Raw genomic sequence first — 21644 nt, 5'->3', positions numbered from 1 at the left:
GTGAGAGCATTCTGCACTAAACTTGTGTTATGGAAAGCCCAGCTCTCTCAGACAAACCTTTGCCATTTCCCAGCATGCAAGGCTCTCGTGGATGCAGGCACACCATTCAGTGGTGAGAAGTATGTTGAGGCCATTTCCAAGCTACAGGAGGAATTTGATCACAGATTTGCAGACTTCAAGACACACAAAGCCACATTTCAAATTTTTGCAGACCCCTTCTCCTTTGATGTGCAAGATGCCCCTCCTGAGCTTCAAATGGAGCTCATTGACCTGCAGTGCAACTCTGCACTCAAAGCCAAGTTCAGGGAGGTGAGTGGAGAAGCAGACAAGCTTGGGCAATTTTTGACAGAGTTGATCCCCATACTTGTGTGTCTTCTCCACCTTGAACTTCAATAAGTCCAAGTACAGGTCCAGACTTACTGATGAGCATCTTCAAGCTCTACTGAGGGTCTCCACTGCTTCCCCCCTCAAGCCAAATGTGACTCAGCTATGTGAGAAGAAGCGCTGCCAGGTCTCTAGCAGCAAGAAGTAGGCAAGAGAAGCCGTGTTCAGAATATTTCTTGTTCAAAGTTCCATTCAAGTTCAGAAAGTTAAAGGTTAAAGAGCTCTTAATACAGACATTTGAAACGGAATAAAAATAATTCATTTTCTCTACTTAGGCAGCCAGTGTATATCTCACATTATTATTATTTTATTTTTGTATTACTGATTGATTGATTTTTTATTCATCTTTAAGTTAATTTATCTAATTCATTATTTTTTTGTAAAAAAATAAAGATATTTGATAACGTTGGAATGTTTTATCAGCGCTTTTCTTGTGGAAATCCTGATGCGGCCCAGTCTCACCCAGACTTGGCCTCTAGCGGCCCCCAGGTCAATTGAGTTTGAGACCCCTGATGTATAGTAAGGCTTTTTTCGAAAAATTCGAAATAGTATAGTAAGGCTTTTCTTTTAACAAACAACATACTATTGTAAGGCTTTTTTCATAGAAAAAACGACATAGTATAGTAAGGCTTTTTTTCTTTCAAAAACAATATAGTATAGTAGGGCTTTTCTCTTAAAAAAACGACATAGTATAGTCAGGCTTTTTTTTTTGTTAAAAAAATGACCATGTATTGTATACGGTTTATTGCTCTTTATGTCTGTCAAGTCAACTAAGCGGAAGATACGTCTGCCCTCTTCCACACCAACAGGGGGCAGAAAAAACCCAATCAGACTAAACTCTCCTTGCTTCCTGCCTGAGGTCATAGGTCATAACCAGTATGAGATCAGTAGTCTAGCCTTGAAAGTACAAGACAAGACAGGCAACCATGGAATCAAGGAATCAAGGAAGCAAAGAAGCAAAGATACCCTTCAGTTCCCAATCATACGCAACTGGTAGGATCAAATTTAAGTACCACTTTGATTCCAGCTGATTGATGCTCCGTTTGTTTCTCACAACCATAAGTTGTATAAGTGGCATTGTTTGTGCTTTCCTTTCACTTGGATGACTCTTACTATCAATCTCTGTCAAGTGAATATCAGTATTCATTGACTCAATCAGTTGATATGACAATTGACTTGCACTTCCTTCCACTCTATCATTTGAACTCCCTTCTATATTTCTGTAGTAAATTGAAGATGTTATGAGTAAACTCAAGAGCAACACTTTGTTCAACATAATAGTAACTTGAAACTTGAATGATGTCACATGCTTCCTTCTTTAAGCTTTTCAACCTAATCCTTTCCTATCACCACAAACTTCAATAAAATGAGAAAAGAATTTGAGTTGTTCATGCTGTGAGAAGATCGGGGCCTTTTTCAAGTTGGGCCCAAAAAAATTGAAGGAAGTACACAACAACTGACCAATGTCAAAGTCACCAATAGACACTCTTTTTCCAGCCGGAATACTGCCTCATGGACCACTGGCTTTCAAGGCTCCAAAAACCTAGGTTAGGATTAGGGTTAGTGCCAGGGTGGGAACTTTTGAAATCAAGTGGAATCAGGAATGGTCAAGGTCAACCACGGGAGCCTAAACAGCAAAACCCCACCCTAACCCTTCCCGAGGAGAAGGAAGGGTCCGTATCTTTGGAGCCCGACGGGGATAACCGGATGACCACCGAGAATTTCTGCCGCGGGCACTTTTTTTTCCTTCTAAACCAGGGGTGGGGAACCTATGGCTCTGGAGCCACATGTGGCTCTTTTGATAGGTGCATCTGGCTCGTTGCTAACCTGTGAGCTAAAATATGGAAATTGCTGGTGACAGAACTGAGATATTACATCTAGAACTGCTTTCATGTTCATTTTTTGGGGGCAGTAGACTCTTCTGGAATGCATCCTCTCATTGATTAGCAAAAGCATAAGAATCTTTTAAAAAATATTCATTTTTTCCACTTTAAAAGTGGTGAAATGACTAAAAAAAATGAAAAGGCACTCGTTTACATGTATGTATTTTGACTTTTAAATTGGTAGTATGGCTCACAAGGAATAACATTGGAAAATAGGAATTGTTTGTGGCTCTCTTCGTCAAAAAGGTTCCCCACCCCTGCGCTAAGCCATTTCAAAAAGCTGCGACAACCCCGGGCGGGGGTGGCCAACCAAATACATGCGCTCTTTTCCTGGGCTTTTACCAAGACCAGCCGTGTCTGTTATTTTTCCAAGAAGAGGAGTTAAAGATGACGGTAAACCCGGTCGGTCCGGCAAAGTGGTTCCGAGACCAGCGTTAGGGTTGACCTGAAAAGGAAGCACGGTCGTGGCCGGAGCCCTATCGGACCACTCCAGATTTGGCTTGGATTTGAAAGCGGCGCAAAAAAAAAAGCACATTGCCACACAAGTTCTCTTTGCACTTTTCAACCCCCAAAACAAAAGAGAAATGACACCAAGTAAAGACAAAGTACGTATATGATATTTTGCAGCTCCCGCGTGTTCCGAGAGGCCTCGGTAAAGATGATTTTCTCCCTTTTTGGCATCTCATCGGAGATTTCTTAAGTTTAAGTATCAAAAGGAGCGACTGTCGCAAACCTTGGATTGGAGTGGTTTTTTTTCTTTCTTTCCCCACTTGAGGGGATTACAGGGCTCTCTTCTCATTGGTTTAGCAGCCCAACGTGACTTTGGAGCAGAAATGAAACGAGCGCTGCGCATGCTGGCTTTCTTCTCTTCACTTGTCCTCTGCGCAGGCAACAGCTAGACGTAGCTTCTCTCTCCGTCGTCTTTCTCTTTCTACCGTTTGGGTCCGGAGGCCACTGGAGCACGCGCCGGAGCCCGCAAATGGCCAAAGCTTCGGAGCACGTCAAGAGACCCTCCCATGAACGTCTTCATGGTGTGGTCCAGGGGACAACGGCGCCAGGTGGCCCGGGAGCACCCCGAGAGGCACAACTCGGAAATCGGCAAGCGACTGGGCGCCGAGTGGAAGAAGCTGGGCCACGGCGAGAAGCGCCCTTACATGGACGAGGCCGAGAGGCTCCGCCACCGCCACCTGCGAGAACACCCGGACTACAAGTACGGGCCCCGCCGCAAAGTCAGGGCGGAGGCACCGGCGGGGAGTCTGCGCTTATTGGCCGAGGAGGCCACTTTGGCGACCTGGACGAAAGCCACGGGCTGGACAAAAGGCCCACCCTCCCGGCGCCTCACCTCCGGCGGATGGCCCAGTTCCAGTGGCCGGCCTTCAGGGGGGGGGGCTTGCTTGGTCCCCCGCCCGGCTGTGCCCGCAGGTGGCGGCTTATATTCTCCTCCCGGCCGCTGCCTGGGCGAGTAAGAGCGCAGCCGGTCGGCGTCGTACGCGGCGCCGGGCGCCAGCGCCAGCGCCTGAGCGGAACGCAACGTCATGTGGATTGGCGGGAGCGACTGCTGACATTTCAAGTGGGAAACTCCCCTTGTCAAAGAACATTTTAGAAATAGCATTCACTACTTTATTGATTCAAAAAGGTCTTTAGAGAAGAGTACAAGAAGCTATTCTGGATTCCGAGCAAAATAGAAGGCATTTCTTTGATACATGGCCAATGTTGAAAGTGACTTTGGCGACCACGACACGCAAAGAAGACTCCACAAAGGCTCGGAGACACGGCTTTCTTTATTCATTGCCCATTCCAATCTCATCTTCAAGAACAAATCAAGTCAGCGTCCAGAGTCAAGAGTCAGACCAAGCCGCGGAGACCCTAAACACATCGGAGCGCACTTTGCCTAAAAAGGCTTTAAGGTGAGCTCTTCACAAACGGACCCCGCCGCAGTATCCGCTCCGACTTTTCAGACGCCAACTCGCCATTGTTCCTTCCACCGCCATCATCTCCTTCTTAAACATGAGGGGAAAAAAATCTATCGAATCCAAGTATGTAGAAATGAGAAATTGGGACCACGCACTTGGCAGGGGGAAAAAAGAAGAAAAAAAACCACCACTTTTGTCATTGTTGACAGCAATAGGCCTCCAATCGGTTTGAACGGAAGATCCCGAATCATCGCATGGGTACGGCGGCCAAACGGATCGGACGTCTATCGCCCGTCAACGAGTCCGTCGGGTGAAAAGATATGAAAGTAGGAAGTTTCCTTACTTAGCATATTTTTACGTGACCTTAACCCAATGAGAAAAAAACAAACCAAGTTGAATCCCCCATCAATGGAGGCCAAGCAGTCCATTATGAGAAAGCTGCGATTAAATTCGATCTAATTTTTCACTCAAGAACTCCTCCACGCTGTCCGTGTTCCACTTGAGGATGCTGAGCTCCTCGGAGATGTTCCCGTTATCGTCCAAAAGCTTCAGTACGGGATCGGATCCTCGGACGTACTGTTGGGTGGCCAGGGGGAATTTTCCATAGAGAGAAAAAAATAAGAAATACTTAATAATAATGTCTCAGGATTTCATGTTCAAACATTCGCAGATAATGGCCAAGAATCTTTTTAGGAAAAGGTCAAACTAATCAGTCACTAGATTTTATTCATTTAGTTTAGTTCATTCTCACCGTTTTATCAGTGGCGGATGATTTAAATGTGTGTATATGTTGTTGGGAAAAATCAGTCGAAATTCTTTTCAATCATCTCTTGTGGCTCTTTGTCACTCGAGCACATTCAACATTTCAATGGACATGACTTTGTTTCGCTTTCAAAGGAAAGTCACATTTTGAAGAATATTAAAAGACACAACATTGTTGGTGATTTTTGTGTCTTTGTTTGTTTGTGTCACTCGACAATTGGTATACGACACGTCGGCTGTCCGATGTCATGCATTCTGGCAATTTGCATTTTTCGCTCAAGGATTTACTCTTATCATCTTAACGGAGCTTAGGAGCCCCCTTCCTGCTGCTTTTTTTCACAGCTGGGTGAAAAGTCAACTGCTTTGGTCCTCTAGACTACCCTCACTCACCTTGATCTGTAGACCCTTGAACATCTTTGGCTTGTCACCCTTTACAAAAGCTAGAGAGAGGGGGAAAAAAAAGAAGCATCAGCTTCATTAACGGCGGCTATCCGCTCTGGACGGAGGAGCCCGCCGGCCGGCCGTCTATCCACTGTTTGCACTTGTAGGACGCTAGTATTGTGGAAAGCTTTGCTCTTTCGAGGTTGAAACCAAAGCACTCACTTTTGGCCTTTTTTTGTTTGCCCAGCCCTGTTAAATAAATGCCTGGTCTTAAGGGATGCTACGTCTTCCTTCATATGTCCAATGCTTCAATTTCTTTGAGGCGCTCACTCACTCTTCAATGGTCAAAAGTTCATGCTTTGATGGCCCACGTTTGAAATAGGTCCAAAAAAAAGTCTTGAACTGGCTTTGACAGTTTATATCAGGCAGGGATGGCTTTGCAAAGCCATCCGCCACATACATAGGTGACGAAGTTGCATCAACGGGGGTTGGGCCAACGTGGGTGGGTGGGGAGCGAGTAGCTTTTCGTTCAAGTCATACAGCACGGACCAAGCTGACTGACAAAGTTGAACCAGTGGGGGTTGGGCTGTGTGAAGCAGCTGACTCCAATCCACTGATTACACTCGCAGGACACTAGTATTGCAGAAAGTTTCCTCTTTAGAAGTTGAAACCAAAGCACTCACTTTTGGCCTTTTTTTAGTCTGCCCAGCCCTGTTAAATAAATGCCTAGTCTTAAGGGATGCTATGTCTTCCTTCATATGTCCAATGCTTCAATTTCTTTGAGGCGCTCACTCGCTCTTCAATGGTCAAAAGTTCACGCTTTGATGGCCATGTTTGAAATAAGTTTTAAAAAATGTATTGAACTGGCTTTTGACAGTTTATACCAGGCTTTGCAAAGCCATCCGCCATATACATAGGCGACGAAGTTGAATCAATGGGGGTTGGGCCGCTGTGGGTGGGGAGCCAGTAGCTTTTGGTTCAATTCATCCAGCACCGAACGAGCTGGCAAAGTTGAAGCAGCGGGGGTTGGGCAAGAGGAGCAGCTGACGGCAATCCACTGATTGCACTCGCAGGACGCTAGTATTGTGGAAAGCTTTGCTCTTTCGAGGTTGAAACCAAAGCACTCACTTTTGGCCTTTTTTTGTTTGCCCAGCCCTGTTAAATAAATGCCTAGTCTTAGGGGATGCTACATTTTCCTTCATATGTCCAATGCTTCAATTTCTTTGAGGCGCTCACTCGCTCTTCAATTGTCAAAAGTTTGCGCTTTGATGGCCCATGTTTATAATAGGTTAAAAAAAATCTGGAACTGGCTTTTGACAGTTTATACCAGGCAGGGAGGGGTGGCTTTGCAAAGGTGACAAAGGCACATACATAGGTAAAAAAGTTGAATTGACGGGGGTTGGGCCAACATGGGTGGGTGGGGAGCGAGTAGCTTTTCCTTTAAGTCATACAGCACCAACCGAGTTGACTGGCAAAGTTGAACCAGCGGGGGTTGGGCTGTGTGAAGCAGCTGACTCCAATCCACTGATTACACTCGCAGGACACTAGTATTGCAGAAAGTTTCCTCTTTAGAAGTTGAAACCAAAGCACTCACTTTTGGCCTTTTTTAGTCTGCCCAGCCCTGTTAAATCAATGCCTAGTCTTATGGGACGTTACGTCTTCTTTCATATATGTCCAATGCTTCAATTTCTTCGAGGCACTCGCTCGCTTATCAATGGAAAAAAGTTTGCACTGTGATGGCCCATGTTTGAAATAGGTTAAAAAAAAGTCTTGAACTGGCTTTTGACAGTTTATACCAGGCAGGGGGGGGTGGCTTTGCAAAGCCATCCACCACATACATAGGTGAAAAAGTTGAATCAACGGGGGTTGGGCCAACGTGGGTGAGTGGGGAGCGAGTAGCTTTTCCTTTAAGTCATACAGCACCAACCGAGTTGACTGGCAAAGTCGAACCAGCGGGGGTTGGGCAAGAGGAGCAGCTGACGCCAATCCACTGATTGCACTCGCAGGACACTAGTATTGTGGAAAGCTTTGCTCTGTCGAGGTTGAAACCAAAGCTCTCATTCTGACCCTTTATTTAGTTTGCCCAGCCCTGTTAAATAAATGCCTTAGGGCAGGCGTCGGGAACCTTTTTGACAGAGAGAGCCATAAACAATTAATATTTTCTAATGTTATTTATTGAGAGCCATTCTCGGAACTAAAAAGTAAAAATGTATGAAAGTGTAATTTTTATTTTTTTGTCACTTCATCACTTTTAACGTACAAAAAGTCTGATTTCTTTTGACAACATTGTTATGTGGTGGCTTACAAAATCAGTATCAACGATATCATGCATGCAGAAGAGTAATACAAAACAACATGATTAAAATAGGGGTGCAGGTAGTGTCGACGCCGCAGTGACGCTCTTGTTAGTGCGTTCGGGACTCAGCTCTCTCAATGATTTCCATATTTTACCTCACAGGTTAGTGGAGAGCCATATGTACCCATGGAAAGAGCCACATATGGCTCCCGAGCCATAGGTTCCCTACCCCTGCCTTAGGGGATGCTATGTCTTCCTTCATATGTCCAATGCTTCAATTTCTTTGAGGCGCTCACTCGCTCTTCAATGGTCAAAAGTTCACGCTTTGATGGCCCATGTTTGAAATACATTTTAAAAAACGTATTGAACTGGCTTTTGACAGTTTATACTAGGCTTTGCAAAGCCATCCGCCACATACGTAGGCGACGAAGTTGAATCAATGGGGGTTGGGCCGCTGTGGGTGGGGAGCCAGTAGCTTTTGGTTCAATTCATCCAGCACCGAACGAGCTGGCAAAGTTGAAGCAGCGGGGGTTGGGCAAGAGAAGCAGCTGACGGCAATCCACTGATTGCACTCGCAGGACACTAGTATTGTGGAAAGCTTTGCTCTTTCGACGTTGAAACCAAAGCACTCACTCTGGCCCTTTATTTAGTTTGCCCAGCCCTGTTAAATAAATGCCTAGTCTTAAGGGATGCTACGTCTTCCTTCATATGTCCAATACTTCATCTTCTTCGAGGTGCTCGCTCGCTCTTCAATGGTCAAAAGTTCGCGCTTTGATGGCCCACGTTTGAAATAGGTTAAAAAAAAGTATTGAACTGGCTTTTGACAGTTTATACCAGGCAGGGAGGGGTGGCTTTGCAAAGCCATCCACCGATACATAGGTGACGAAGTTGAATCAACGGGGGTTGGGCCAACGTGGGTGGGTGAGTGGGGAGCGAGTAGCTTTTCCTTTAAGTCATACAGCACCAACCGAGTTGACTGACAAAGTTGAACCAGTGGGGGTTGGGCTGTGTGAAGCAGCTGACTCCAATCCACTGATTACACTCGCAGGACACTAGTATTGCAGAAAGTTTCCTCTTTAGAAGTTGAAACCAAAGCACTCACTTTTGGCCTTTTTTTAGTCTGCCCAGCCCTGTTAAATCAATGCCTAGTCTCAGGGGAGGCTACGTTTTCCTTCATATGTCCAATGCTTCAATTTCTTTGAGGCGCTCACTCGCTCTTCAATGGTCAAAAGTTCACGCTTTGATGGCCCGTGTTTGAAATAGGTTAAAAAAAAGTCTTGAACTGGCTTTTGACAGTTTATACCAGGCAGGGAGGGGTGGCTTTGCAAAGGTGACAAAGGCACATACATAGGTGACGAAGTTGAATCAACGGGGGTTGGGCCAACGTGGGTGGGTGAGTGGGGAGCGAGTAGCTTTTCGCTCAAGTCATACAGCATCGATCGAGCTGACTGACAAAGTTGAAGCAGCGGGGGTTGTGCTGTGTGAAGCAGGTGACTCCAATCCACTGATTGCACTCGTAGGACACTAGTATTGTGGAAAGCTTTGGTCTGTCCAGGTTGAAACCAAAGCTCTCATTCTGACCCTTTTTTTAGTCTGCCCAGCCCTGTTAAATATATGCCTAGTCTTAGGGGATGCTACCTTTTGCTTCATATGTCCAATGCTTCAACTTCTTTGAGGCGCTCGCTCGCTCTTCAATGGACAAAAGTTCGCGCTTTGATGGCCCACGTTTGAAATAGGTCAAAAAGTCTTGAACTGGCTTTGACAGTTTATACCTGGCAGCTTTTCGTTTTGCAAGCCATCCAGCACACACATAGCTGGCAAAGTTGCATCAAGGGGGGGTTGGGCTGTTGTGGGTGGGGGCAGTTTGGCAGCTTTTCCTGTTCAAACCATCCAGCAGCGACCGAGCTGACTGGCAGACTTGAAGGAGCGGGGGTTGTGCTGTGATAAGTGTGACATACTAGAGTGTTTGATTTATTAACGATTGCATGTAAAGAAGGTATAACGAGTTTGGATTGAATGGGTGTATCGGTGGTCGATTGTTGATCCTTGGATCCACATGGCAAGTGTGGGGCATGTTAAAGAAGATCGGTATTCGATTATTGATGGCTTAACAAATAGCTTGAGGCACGGGAGGTGTGTTGAATATTACAGTAAAAGTTGGATTGAAGTAACAACAACATCTCACTGTTCTGATTATTCCCCCCCCCCCCCCCCCCCCCCCCCCCCTGTGTGTCAAGATCGAATGCAGGGTGTAACATTTTGGAGGCACCGCTGGGATTGCTGTTCAGATGTCCAGTGTCCAAGACCTGCTCACTGAATTCTGAGCCAGCTAAATCCCCCCAAACACTACAAACCAGGCAGTTGGCAGTGAGAGGAGGTGTTGCTGTTTAAGAAGAACTGGAAGTTGGCGGTTGAGCACTTGTCACCTGAGGCCTACGAAATCATCAGAGGGACAGTAAAGACGTGCCAGTTCAGAGTTCACTCCTGAAGAGCTGAAGAGCTCCTAGATCGTCAACAAAATGGAACAGTTACTCGAAGAGGTGCTACGAACATTGAACAACCTGACGGAAAATAACCTACTGGAAATATGTGATTTTCTTAACATATTAAGAAGTGTTAAACGGAAATCGCGTCTATCATTAGTGGCTCACATTGTAAAGTACCTAGAAAGAGAAGAACTAGAGGAACTGCAGGATGAAGGCATGTCTGAATTGTTGAAACTGAAAGATAAAATATCAGATATGAAGCATGAAGTCAAAATAGATGAAAACGAAAAGCAAGGATCAAGATTGGAAGAGACTCCTCCAATAACTTTGCCCCAGCTACCAGATGCTGCGGACCCTCAAGGGGGTGTGTCTGTCTCCCCAGCCCCAGCCAAGCTCATACTGGCGCAAGGACTTCAAAATTGCCGGCCAAATAGGTGAACCCGGCCAGAGGGACAAGCTGACATTCTCCAGCCTTGTTCATCAAATTGAAAATGGACTGAATAGGGGTTACCTAGATGTGGAAATTATTGATGCAGTTATCAGAGCTATCTCCCCCAGTTTGCAGCTACGTAATTATTTGGAAGAGAAACCTAACCTCACTCTTCCCACACTCAAATGCATCCTACGCACTCACTTTCAGGAGAGGAGTGCTAGCGACCTCTATAAGCAGTTAGCTTCAGAAGTGCAGCAGATCAAAGAGACTCCTCAAAGTTTCTTAATGCGAGTCTTGGGTCTTAGGCAGAAGGTACTGTTTGCATCTCGAGAATCAGAATCAGAATCAGAATCAGGACTCCAGTATGACCCAAGTTTAGTCCAGCGTATGTGCTTGCACACAATACTCACTGTTCTCCAGAGTGACAGTGTTAGGGTAGATATGCAGCCTGTCTTGCTGGACTGTAAGACTTCAGATGAACTGTTACTAGAGCGCTTAAATATAGCCTGTGCTAATGAAGTGGAAAGGAGAAATAAAAAGAAGTGTAGTACCCCACAGGCAGCGACACAGGTTAGCAAGGTGCAGTCAGAAAGAACTACGACCTACCAATTGCCCTGTAGAAGAAAAACCAAAAGTGTCCCCTGAGGTACGAGCGGAGTTGACTGAACTTAAGGCAAGTGTTGCTTCTCTTAAAGATCTCAGTGCAGAAATAGCTCCGATAAAGGAGATACTACAGCAGTCTACATTTCAGCCTCACTCCCACTGTTCCCTCGAAGCTGCGCGCGTGCGCAATTGCGCAGTGCTCTCGTGCTCTCTGCGCACAAGAAAATCTATCCAGCGCACAAACAACACCAACATAACATATGAATTAATATCTAATATTAGACTTAGTCTAATTAATTCGCACAATAATATTGTTTTCTTTTTTGTTTCTCACTCAGTGAGTGACAGTGTCCACTGTCCAGCCAATGATACGATCCGGTTGACTTACGGTACGAAGCCAATCACGGCATTGACGGGGCGTGCGTCTGGAACCTGCCCATATGCGCCGTGCAGGTTAGCTAGCAGGTTAATAGATACTAATACAAACGTCGTATCACTATTACAAACCCCGTATCATGGCGAAACGAACAGGCAGCGACACATCCACTTGCCAAGCCACAGTAAAAAAGAAATGCAATTCTTTTAAGATGGAATGGTTGTCGGAGCATGCGACAATAGAAGAAAAAGCGGTGAAATTGGGTGATATTTTTTTCTTTTTCAAGTGAGAAAGGTCTACTCTGCAAAATATGCAGAGATGCCAAAGTTGCAAGTGAGTTTTCAGATGGAAAAATGTGGATTGAATGGAAGATGGACTATCTCAGGCGTCACATTCGGCATAAAACTCATTTAAAAGCTGTCGAAATTTTACGAAGACTCAAGATGGGACAGGGGATTGGTACATTATTGCGGGAGAGCGCAAAAGACCGAGGGAAAAGGAACGAGCTGTCACACAAAACAAAATCGGACCGTGAACAAGTTAAAGTTCTCATTGACAATACTTTACTTGCCATCAAAATGAATGCATCAATGCTGTCTGTCAGTTCAAGAAATCCACGATCACATGGCAAAGTATGTGAGTGTATACCAGAAAGCTAGCGAAGCAAAAACTATGCCTTTGAATTTGTGAACTCAATCAATGAGATAGTGCTGAATGAGACTATGTGCAGTATTAAAATGCACCCTGGCATACCCTGATAGTAGATGAGAGCACAGACATATCAGTACACAAAATGCTAGTCATATTTATTAAATACAGGGAGGAAAATGATGTTAACTACAAAACTGTGTTTGGTGGCATCATCCAGCTGACAGCATGCACTGCTCAGGATATTGTGCAAGGAATAACTCAGTTTTACTCCAAACATGGACTGGACATGCAGAAAATGGTGATGCTGACCTCGGATGGTGCCTCAGTGATGCTAGGAAAACACAACGGAGTTGCAGCTTTGTTAAAGCGCCAAATACCACACTTAACTGAACAACATTGTGTGGCCCACAGAGAGGACTTGGGCATTGATGATGCCTGGAAAAATGTGCGTTCGATGCGAGATGTTGAAACTCTTCTTAGAACCGTCTATTCCACTTTCTCTCGGTCCGCTGTGAAGAGGGGCAAAATGGAGGACCTGGCAAAGATTCTTGATGAAGATGCACTGTCTGTCATTCAGGCCTCTGAACGAAGTTCGATGGCTGTCGCGGCACCAAGCTGTCAATGCTGTTCTGAGGAACTACACTGTGCTTACAGAATTCTGTAAAAGAGAAATCCCCAATAACAGAGATCCAGTGGCAAGGTACTGCTACAAAAAGCTGAGTCATTCAAAATTCAAGGTTACTATCACTGCTCTGGGAGATGTTTTGGGTGAGCTAGCACAACTCTGCCTCACTTTACAAAGACGCAACCTGACTGTGATGGAAGGACACTGCTTTTCTAGAGCAAAAATTGAGAAGTTACGTTCCCAATACTTGAAGAAGGATGTACAGTGGAGCGACCGTGTCAAAGAGGCAATGGGGACCTCATCAGCTGATGGCAGAAATACTGGTGAGATTATTCTTTTTATTAGTAAGCTGTGTGATCACACGGATGCTCGTTTTCCAGAGGATGAATTAAAGGAATGGTCTGCATTTGATATTGAAACATTGAGCTCAGACATCAGTTTTGACTATGGATCAGCAGACATTGCCACATTGGCAAAGAAGTATGAGGCCATTCTCCACCACCCACTACAGTCTCTATGGAGACCATTAACAGTCAGTATGCTGAATTCAAGTACATAATGAAGCAGAAACTTAAACAGAGGTCAATCAGAACATTCTCAGATATGGTTGCTGCAACACTTAGATGTGAGGATCTAAAGGAGATCTCACAGCTTGTGGATATTTGTGCTACATTTCAAGCTTCCAGTGCCGACTGTGAAAGAGGATTTAGTTTAATGAATCGTATCAAAACAAAATCCAGAAATCGTCTTGAAGTGACACATTTGGATCAGCTGATGCACATAAAGTCCAAGCAAGAAGCAGACGAAGCCATCAACCTGGACAAAGTGTACAACCATTGGAGAAGTGAGAAGGACAGACGTGAAAAATAAGGTCAAATTTAAGTCAGATTTGTGCATATTCTAGTGACGTTTATTAAGATTTTGTCTTTACGGATATTCATCATTAAATGTTGTTACTATTACATCATTTATGGGTAGTAGAAATGCTAAGAAAAACTGTGTAATTAGATATTTTACAGACAAAGTGTTACAGGAATTTGCACTGCATCACAAGCTACAGCACAAGTCATTGTGCAAAATGTGAATGTTTTAAGGTGACCAAAATGTTATGTCTGAAAGGTGGATAAGTCTCATATCTTCCAGAACAGGACCCTCAGCCAGGCCAAAGCAGGACTCTCACATACTGTATAACATTTGTACTTCCCATTTTTCAGATTTTTGTCTTTTTTTAAGTGGACCAAATTACTTATTTGAAAATAAAAGGTGCCTATCTGATGTTGCTCACAGTAGTCCTCCGTTTGCTCAGGGAGCTTGTGTGTATGCCCCAGATACATGAAAAATTAGAGGGAACATTGACATGCACCTGCTTATGGCAGGTGTGATACTGGTGTGTGCCCGTAGCGAGCAATGATGATGTCGCTCACACTGGTCGGTACTCAGTGCGCTCAGGTAGGTTGTCTTTCTGCTCAGACAAACGAAAAATTAGAGGGAACATTGCTCACTCCTACCCCCCACCCTCCGTTAGAAGACCAGTTGGGGACCCCCAGCCACCTTCTGCTCAACAAAATTACTACAGCCAGCACCCAGCACCCCACTGGAACACTAGCCGCCCTGCCTATGTCCCAAGGAGGTGTGTTGCGTGTCAGCGAGGAGGGCGAGATGTACACTGCACACACTGTTATCGCTGTGGGAGTGGAGAACATTTCCAAGTTGGATGTAAAACACGAATTGTAAGGCCGCTAAGAGAAGCCCCTTTAAACGACTAGTGGTTGCCCCTGCGGGACGAGTGTCAACCATGAAGAGAGAGAAGTCTCAACTATTTATACACGGTGAATGTGGGAAATTTCCTAGCAGAGACAAAGGCACGTCCTACCGGCCACCCCCGGCAGCAATAGGTCATCAACATAAAATTACCTCCCTAGTTGGAAGGCAATGTCGTCGAGTCCAGTGTTATTTGAATGGCCACCAACTACAAGCATTATGGGACACGGGTTCTCAAGTTTCAATTATTGACGAAAGGTGGAAAGAGGAATATTTACCTGGCGTGCGACTGAGAAATGTCTCAGAAATATTAGAAACCTCTGCAGATCTGACATTGATTGCAGCAAATGGGATTGGGATTGAGATGCCTTATATTGGGTGGGTTGAGACAACATTTCATTTGGTCTCAGGGGTACACAGAAAAAAACCATTGACAATTCCAATGCTTGTGACAAGCGGGCATCATCTGTCCCATCCCATTATTGGTTTTAACGTTATTGAACACATTCTGGCACAGACCGAAGTGGATCAACAGTACCTTGCTGTGAGGAGGGCTTTCCCAAGTCTCAAAAGAAACGAGGTGAGGACTTTTATACAGGCCGTCAGTGCGGAACAGATAGACCAGTATGTAGTGAGAGCTAGGAAAAACAGGGTTTTAGTACCAAAACACACCATTATTCAGATTGAATGTCGTATAGCTGCCAAACCTTTCAAAGAGGGCACGAGTGTGCTTTTTCAGCCAGATGTGAATGCCCAGTGGCCAGAGGGTCTCGAGTTCAACGACACCTTGGTCAGGGTAAGAAAGGGTGTTTTCCCTGTCATCACAATTGATGTCTCGAATCCTACAGGCCATGATATTCTTTTACCCGGGCGCACTGTAATTGGCACAGTACAACAAATTTTGACTATACTTCCCGCTGAACTGATTTTTGAACCAACCCCAGCACCAACTGCAGTGAATCATACCAGCATTCGCACCCCATTCAATACAGGTGAACAATGGGACCCACCTGTAGATGTAAGTCACCTGACAGAGGAGCAGAGACAGGTAGTCAAAAGAATGCTGAGAGAAGAGTGTCACTCCTTCTCAATCTCAGACAATGACATTGGCTGTACTGACAGATTACAAATGACTATCTCTCTCAAAGATTCTGAGCCAGTAAAGCGTTCATATATGTCAGTGCCCCGACCATTGTACCAAGAGATGAAGGGTTATCTCCATGACTACTTAATAGCACAGGGCTGGGTGAGAAAGTCAAACTCATCATACTCCTCGCCGGCCGTGTGTGTCAGAAAAAAAGATGGAACTCTTCGGTTATGCGTAGACTATAGAGACCTAAATAGGAAGACACATCCACCCGATGCCATCGTTGCCACCATCCAAGCAATCCACGGTACAGCAAATGTTCCCTTTGAGTCTGCCTTCCTTACAGATGTGTTGTTCAGTGACAGATGTAGATGAGACAGCTGCTGCGTCAATCAGCCCTATAGCAAAAGAAGAGGTAAGGAAAGCACAACAATCTGACCTGTTCATTCGTCCTGTGTTGAATTATAAACTGTCAGGTTGTAAGCCATCAGCGGAGGAGTTGAAGTTGCTCAGCCCAAAAACAAAATGTTTGCTCAGGCAGTGGGACAAACTGATAACAGACAGAGACGGGATTCTGTACAGAACCACCACAACCCGTAAACAGTTAGTCTTACCAGAACAATATCGAGGAACAGTAATGAAAGAGTTGCGTAATAACATGGGGCACCAGGGTGTCGACCGCACAGTATCCCTTGTGCGTGATCGTTTCTTCTGGCCGTATATGCAGTCTGATATTGAACATTATGTGACTAAAACCTGCCCTTGCCTAAAACAAAAAAAAAACCATGCCAGGAACAGAGAGCACCATTGACGAATATTGTGACAACACAGCCCTTTGAGCTGGTTTGTATTGACTTTCTTCATCTTGATCGATGCAAAGGCGGATATGAGTGTATATCCTCGTTATTGTCCATCACTTTACACGTTTTGTCCAAGCATATGCCACCACCTCCAAGTCAGGAAAGGCTGCTGCAAACCTTATCTTCAATGACTTTGCCCTGAAGTTTGGGTTCCCCTTACGTATCCACCATGATCAGGGAAGAGAATTTGAAAATCATTTGTTCACACAGTTGAAGAGACTACTCAGTGGCATGGCTGGATCCAGGACAACACCTTATCACCCGATGGGTAATGGTCAGGTGGAACGAATGAACAGGACATTGCTACAGATGCTAAGAACACTGACTGAGACACAGAAATCGAATTGGAAGGAGTCTTTGAACAAGCTTGTGCATGCATACAACTGTACCCGTTGTGATGTGACAGGTTATTCACCATTTTACCTACTGTTCGGGAGATCGCCGAGGCTTCCGGTGGACATGCTCTTTGGACTGTACAACAAGTCCGATACAGATGGACTGCAGGACTATGTGGAGAAATGGAGACGAGGGATGGAGGAGGCGTACACCATTGCCACCGAGAGTGCACGGAAAGCTGCAGAACGAGGTAAAAAGCACTATGACACCAAAGTGAGGAGCTCTGTGCTACAACCAGGAGAACGCATCCTGATTAAAAAAAACCTGACACCAAGAGGCGGACCTGGAAAACTCCGTGACTTCTGGGAAGATACAGTTCATACAGTGGTGAGGCGAATGGGATCTGATCTACCAATTTATGAAGTCAGGCCAGAAAAAGGTAAAGGGCGTTCCAGAGTTCTGCACAGAAATCTACTGATGTCCTGTGATCATTTACCTGTTGAGGCAACACTAGAAGAAGGAAAAATTGGCAAAAGTATGCAGAGAAAGAAACAGCAGCCCGTATCTCATCTTCAAGAGTCAGACGAAGACAGTGGTGACGAATATGACTTTCACTACGAGCCCCTCCAGGTGCTAAATGAGAGAGATGCCCAAGGGATGGAGTGTGAGCACAGGCCACTGCCAGCGAATCAGAGACTCGAAGTGAAGGGCCCTGCTTCCGGACCAGTACAAGCAGAAGATGACTATCAGCTGGAGGACCTGCCTGGTGAGGGAACAAATCTGGCTGTTGAAGATCCTCGTGATGATCATTTATCAGAGACCTCTCCGCCAACCGCTGTGAATGAACCTGAGGCGTTGACTTATGAACGGCCAAGAAGGGAGAGACATCCACCACGACCAACGACCTATGATCAGCTTGGTGTCCCCTCCTGTTATTGTACTCAGTCACCACATCAGCTGCTACCTGCTTACCCTGTACCAGGAGTGGTTCCTTGGTTAGTACACCTGCAGCCATATTACATTCAACCATCCTTTATGTATGGACTCCAACAGGCTTGAGCCTACAAGGGTGACATGTGTTATGCGAACATGGACTGTTACGACTGTGATTACAGTTTCCATCCAGTGAACGTGGACCGTACGAGTTGTGGATTATATTTGAACTGTGGCCCTTGCCGTCTGGAGTTTTTATGAGTATCAGCTTACAGAAGAGGATGTAAAATGACAAGTTCGCTAGACTGTTCAGCATTACAACCAACAAGGGGAAGATATTTGGAATACTATACTGATGTCGGGACGACATTTGTTTTTGTGGGGGAGAGTGTGACATACTAGAGCAGGGGTCACCAAAGTACGGCCCGCGGGCCGGATACGGCCCGCCGGCACATTTGGACCGGCCCTCTGAACAATACCAGAGACCCTATCGGATTTTTTTCCTATTTGGCCTTGAAGACTGGGACGTTTTAATCTTGTGTTAGGTTCATTGCACCCCTGCTGAGCCCACAAATCATCCCAGTGAAGCGGGCCTTCGCATTGCTTCTTTGGTGACATGCGCGGGGAGAGTGTTTCCCTTTGATGCATGCGGGCAGAGTGTTAGCGAGACATCTGGACGATTGCAGGTGAGGGCGGAGCCCTGGGGCCATCGCTATTGCGATGCTATTCAAGCATATAAAAACTGTGCAACCTGAGCCTGTTCGGGAACGGAATAATGGCAAAAAGGTTAGTTAAGAGAAAAATTGATTCAGAATGCAGGGTATTTAACCTGCAGTGGACAAACGATTATTTTTTGTTCAATGTAAAGAAAAGGCTGTTTGTCTCATCTGTCAAGAGACGGTGGCAGTATTCAAAGAATACAATCTTCGCCGGCACTACGAATCCCGTCACAAAGACAAGTACGATAGCGTGCAAGGCCAAATACGAGCAGACAAACTCTCAAAGCGAAAAGTTGGACTATTATCTCAGCAGACTACATTTCTACGTCAAGCTCAGCTGAAGCAGGCATCCGTTGGGGCCAGCTTTCGGGTTGCTAAACTGATAGCAAGCAACGGTAAGCCTTTCACTGACGGAGAGTTTTTTAAGAAATGTATGGATGTTGTCGTGGAGGAAGTGTGTCCCGAGAAGAAAGATGCATTTAATTGCCGTAAGTCTGTCGGCGAGTACAATCACGAGACGCGTTGAAAAAATCTGGACTAATGTATATGCCCAGCTGCAGCAGAAGACGAAAGAATTTGACTTTTTTTCATTAGCACTGGATGAAAGCACGGACGTGCAAGACACAGCGCAACTGCTCCTTTTTGTTCGTGGAGTTAGCGCAAACTTTGAGATTTGCGAGGATCTGGCAGCCCTCCAAAGTCTCAAAGGGACTACAACGGGAGAGGATATTTTTCACAAAGTGTGCCAAACCATGGAGAAGTTGGACCTGGACTGGTCAAAGCTAGCTAGCATCACGACTGACGGGGCTCCTAGCAAGGTGGCCGAAACTTGCGGTCTAATAATGGGACGCATGAAGCGGGAGTTGGAAAAAAGGGGTCTCACCGCCCCGCTACGAGTCCACTGCCGAATTCACCAGCAAGCACTGTGCTGCAAAATGTTGACCTGGGATTCTGTAATGACGGTTGTGGTGTCGTGCATAAACTTCAGAGCAAAGGGAGAAGATTGTGCATGGCACAACAGAAAGTTAATGTTCCATGGCTTTTTTTTTCTATGAAGAACCCAGAGAGAGTTATTATTTATTTCCCTAAATAGTGTTATTTATTTCCTGTTTTTTCTGTGAAGAACTCAGAGAGGGTTATTTAGTTATTATTTATTTCATTAATAGTGTTATTATTTGTTTCCTGACTTTTTTTCTGTAAATAACCTGGAAAGGGTTATTTGGTTATGTGTGGCTTCCTGGAAAACAATAAATTTTTTAAGCTTCCCTATGTTAGACGTATAGTTTTAGCCCCTAACCATAATTCCTTAACTCAGTCTATCCCGTCCAACAATTTGTGCGTGTTCAGCATCGAAGGAAGAGAGCAGGGTATGCGCGTTACTCCACAGATGATTTATTCAAGATATTGATCCTTACAGAGCTCCGGGTCCCTTTCCCAAATATAAAACCAGCTGAGCGTCGCCCTGCTTCAGTGGAGGATGAAAGAGACTAAAGTCCAAACCCGCGTTTGCCCAATTATAGTATAACACAGATGAATATTCATTCGCTGAGTTTAATGATATGTGGACTGTCCCACGACGTTCTGCGGGGTGTCCTCTCCTAGAATCTGCTTGTCCTTGAATCCACATCTGGCATGGTCGCCCTCTCCGAAGGAATTCCTTTGTGTCTGGTATCATCTGGACCATCGCCCTCTCCGCGGGGATCCCTTTGTCCCTGATTTGGTCTGGACCACTCATCACCTGGGACCACTTATCACCTGGACCTCACCTTAAAGCAGAAACTCAAACAAAAGACCTTTTGTTCATTGTGATTGAGTTGAGAACAATAGTTTTAATCCTACTGTGGTACTATATCAAAATGAAACAGCTACCATAAATGAAGGAGTAAAATATGTCATATTCTTCACCTACCATCGTCACTTTTTCTGTTACAAACTGACACCGGCCCCCCATCAGAGAAGGGAAAGGTTATGTGGCCCTCACAGGAAAAAGTTTGGGGACCCCTGTACTAGAGTGTTTGATTTATTAACGATTGCATGTAAAGAAGGTATAACGAGTTTGGATTGAATGGGTGTATCGGTGGTCGATTGTTGATCCTTGGATCCACATGGCAAGTGTGGGGCATGTTAAAGAAGATCGGTATTCGATTATTGATGGCTTAACAAATAGCTTGAGGCACGGGAGATGTGTTGAATCATTACAGTAAAAGTTGGATTGAAGTAACAACAACATCTCACTGTTCTGATTATTTCCCCCTGTGTGTCAAGATCGAATGCAGGGTGTAACATAAGCACCTGACTCCAATGCACTAATTGCACTTGTAACATACAGGAGTTGCAGAAAGTTTCCTCTTTAGAGGTTGAAACCAAAGCACCCCCGCACTCACTGTGGCCCCTATTTTGCCCAGCCCTATTAAATATTATGGGATGCTACGTTTTCCCTCATATGTCCAATGCTTCAATTTTTTTTGAGGCACTCGCTCACTCTTCAATGGTCAAAAGTCTGCACTTTGATGGCTCACATTTGAAATAGGTCCAAAAAAAGGCAGCTTTTTGTTTTGCAGGCCACCCAGCATTGACAAAATTGAATCAACGGGGGTTGGGCCGCTGTTGGTGGGAGGGAGCTTTTTGCTCAAGCTATCAGGCACGGACCGAGCTGACTGACAAACTTGAACCAGCGGGGGTTGGGCTGTGTGAAGCAGCTGACTCCAATCCACTGATTGGACCTGTAGGACACTAGTATTGTGGAAAGCTTTGCTCTTTCGACGTTGAAACCAAAGCACTCACTTTTGGCCTTTTTTAGTCTGCCCAGCCCTGTTAAATAAATGCCTAGTCTTAGGGGATGCTACGTCTTCCTTCATATGTCCAATGCTTCAATTTCTTCGAGGCGCTCGCTCGCTCTTCAATGGACAAAAGTTCACGCTTTGATGGCCCATGTTTGAAATAAATTTTAAAAAACGTATTGAACTGGCTTTTGACAGTTTATACCAGGCAGGGAGGGGTGGCTTTGCAAAGGTGACAAAGGCACATACATAGGTGAAAAAGTTGAATCAACGGGGGTTGGGCCGCTGTGGGTGGGTGGGGAGCGAGTAGCTTTTCCTTTAAGTCATACAGCACCAACCGAGTTGACTGGCAAAGTTGAAGCAGCGGGGGTTGGG

At 45.3% G+C, this 21644-nt stretch overlaps 1 long non-coding RNA gene and 1 pseudogene across 1 annotated transcript; both read left to right on the top strand.

Annotated features, from left to right (window-relative positions):
* Window positions 1–16: 16 nt before the first annotated feature.
* LOC144086294 (uncharacterized) lies at window positions 17–796 on the top strand. Its single transcript, XR_013304396.1, has 2 exons — window positions 17–309; window positions 398–796. It is a non-coding gene; the product is annotated as an uncharacterized LOC144086294 (long non-coding RNA).
* A 2348-nt stretch (window positions 797–3144) lies between these two features.
* LOC144086291 (transcription factor Sox-19a pseudogene) lies at window positions 3145–5124 on the top strand (annotated as a pseudogene).
* The last annotated feature ends 16520 nt before the right edge of the window (window positions 5125–21644 follow it).

The sequence above is a fragment of the Stigmatopora argus genome, chromosome 12 (assembly GCF_051989625.1).
Source record: "Stigmatopora argus isolate UIUO_Sarg chromosome 12, RoL_Sarg_1.0, whole genome shotgun sequence".
NCBI classification, from domain to species: domain Eukaryota; kingdom Metazoa; phylum Chordata; class Actinopteri; order Syngnathiformes; family Syngnathidae; genus Stigmatopora; species Stigmatopora argus.
The sequence above is the reverse complement of the archived record's forward strand: the minus strand, read 5'-3'. Positions and strand labels throughout refer to the sequence as shown.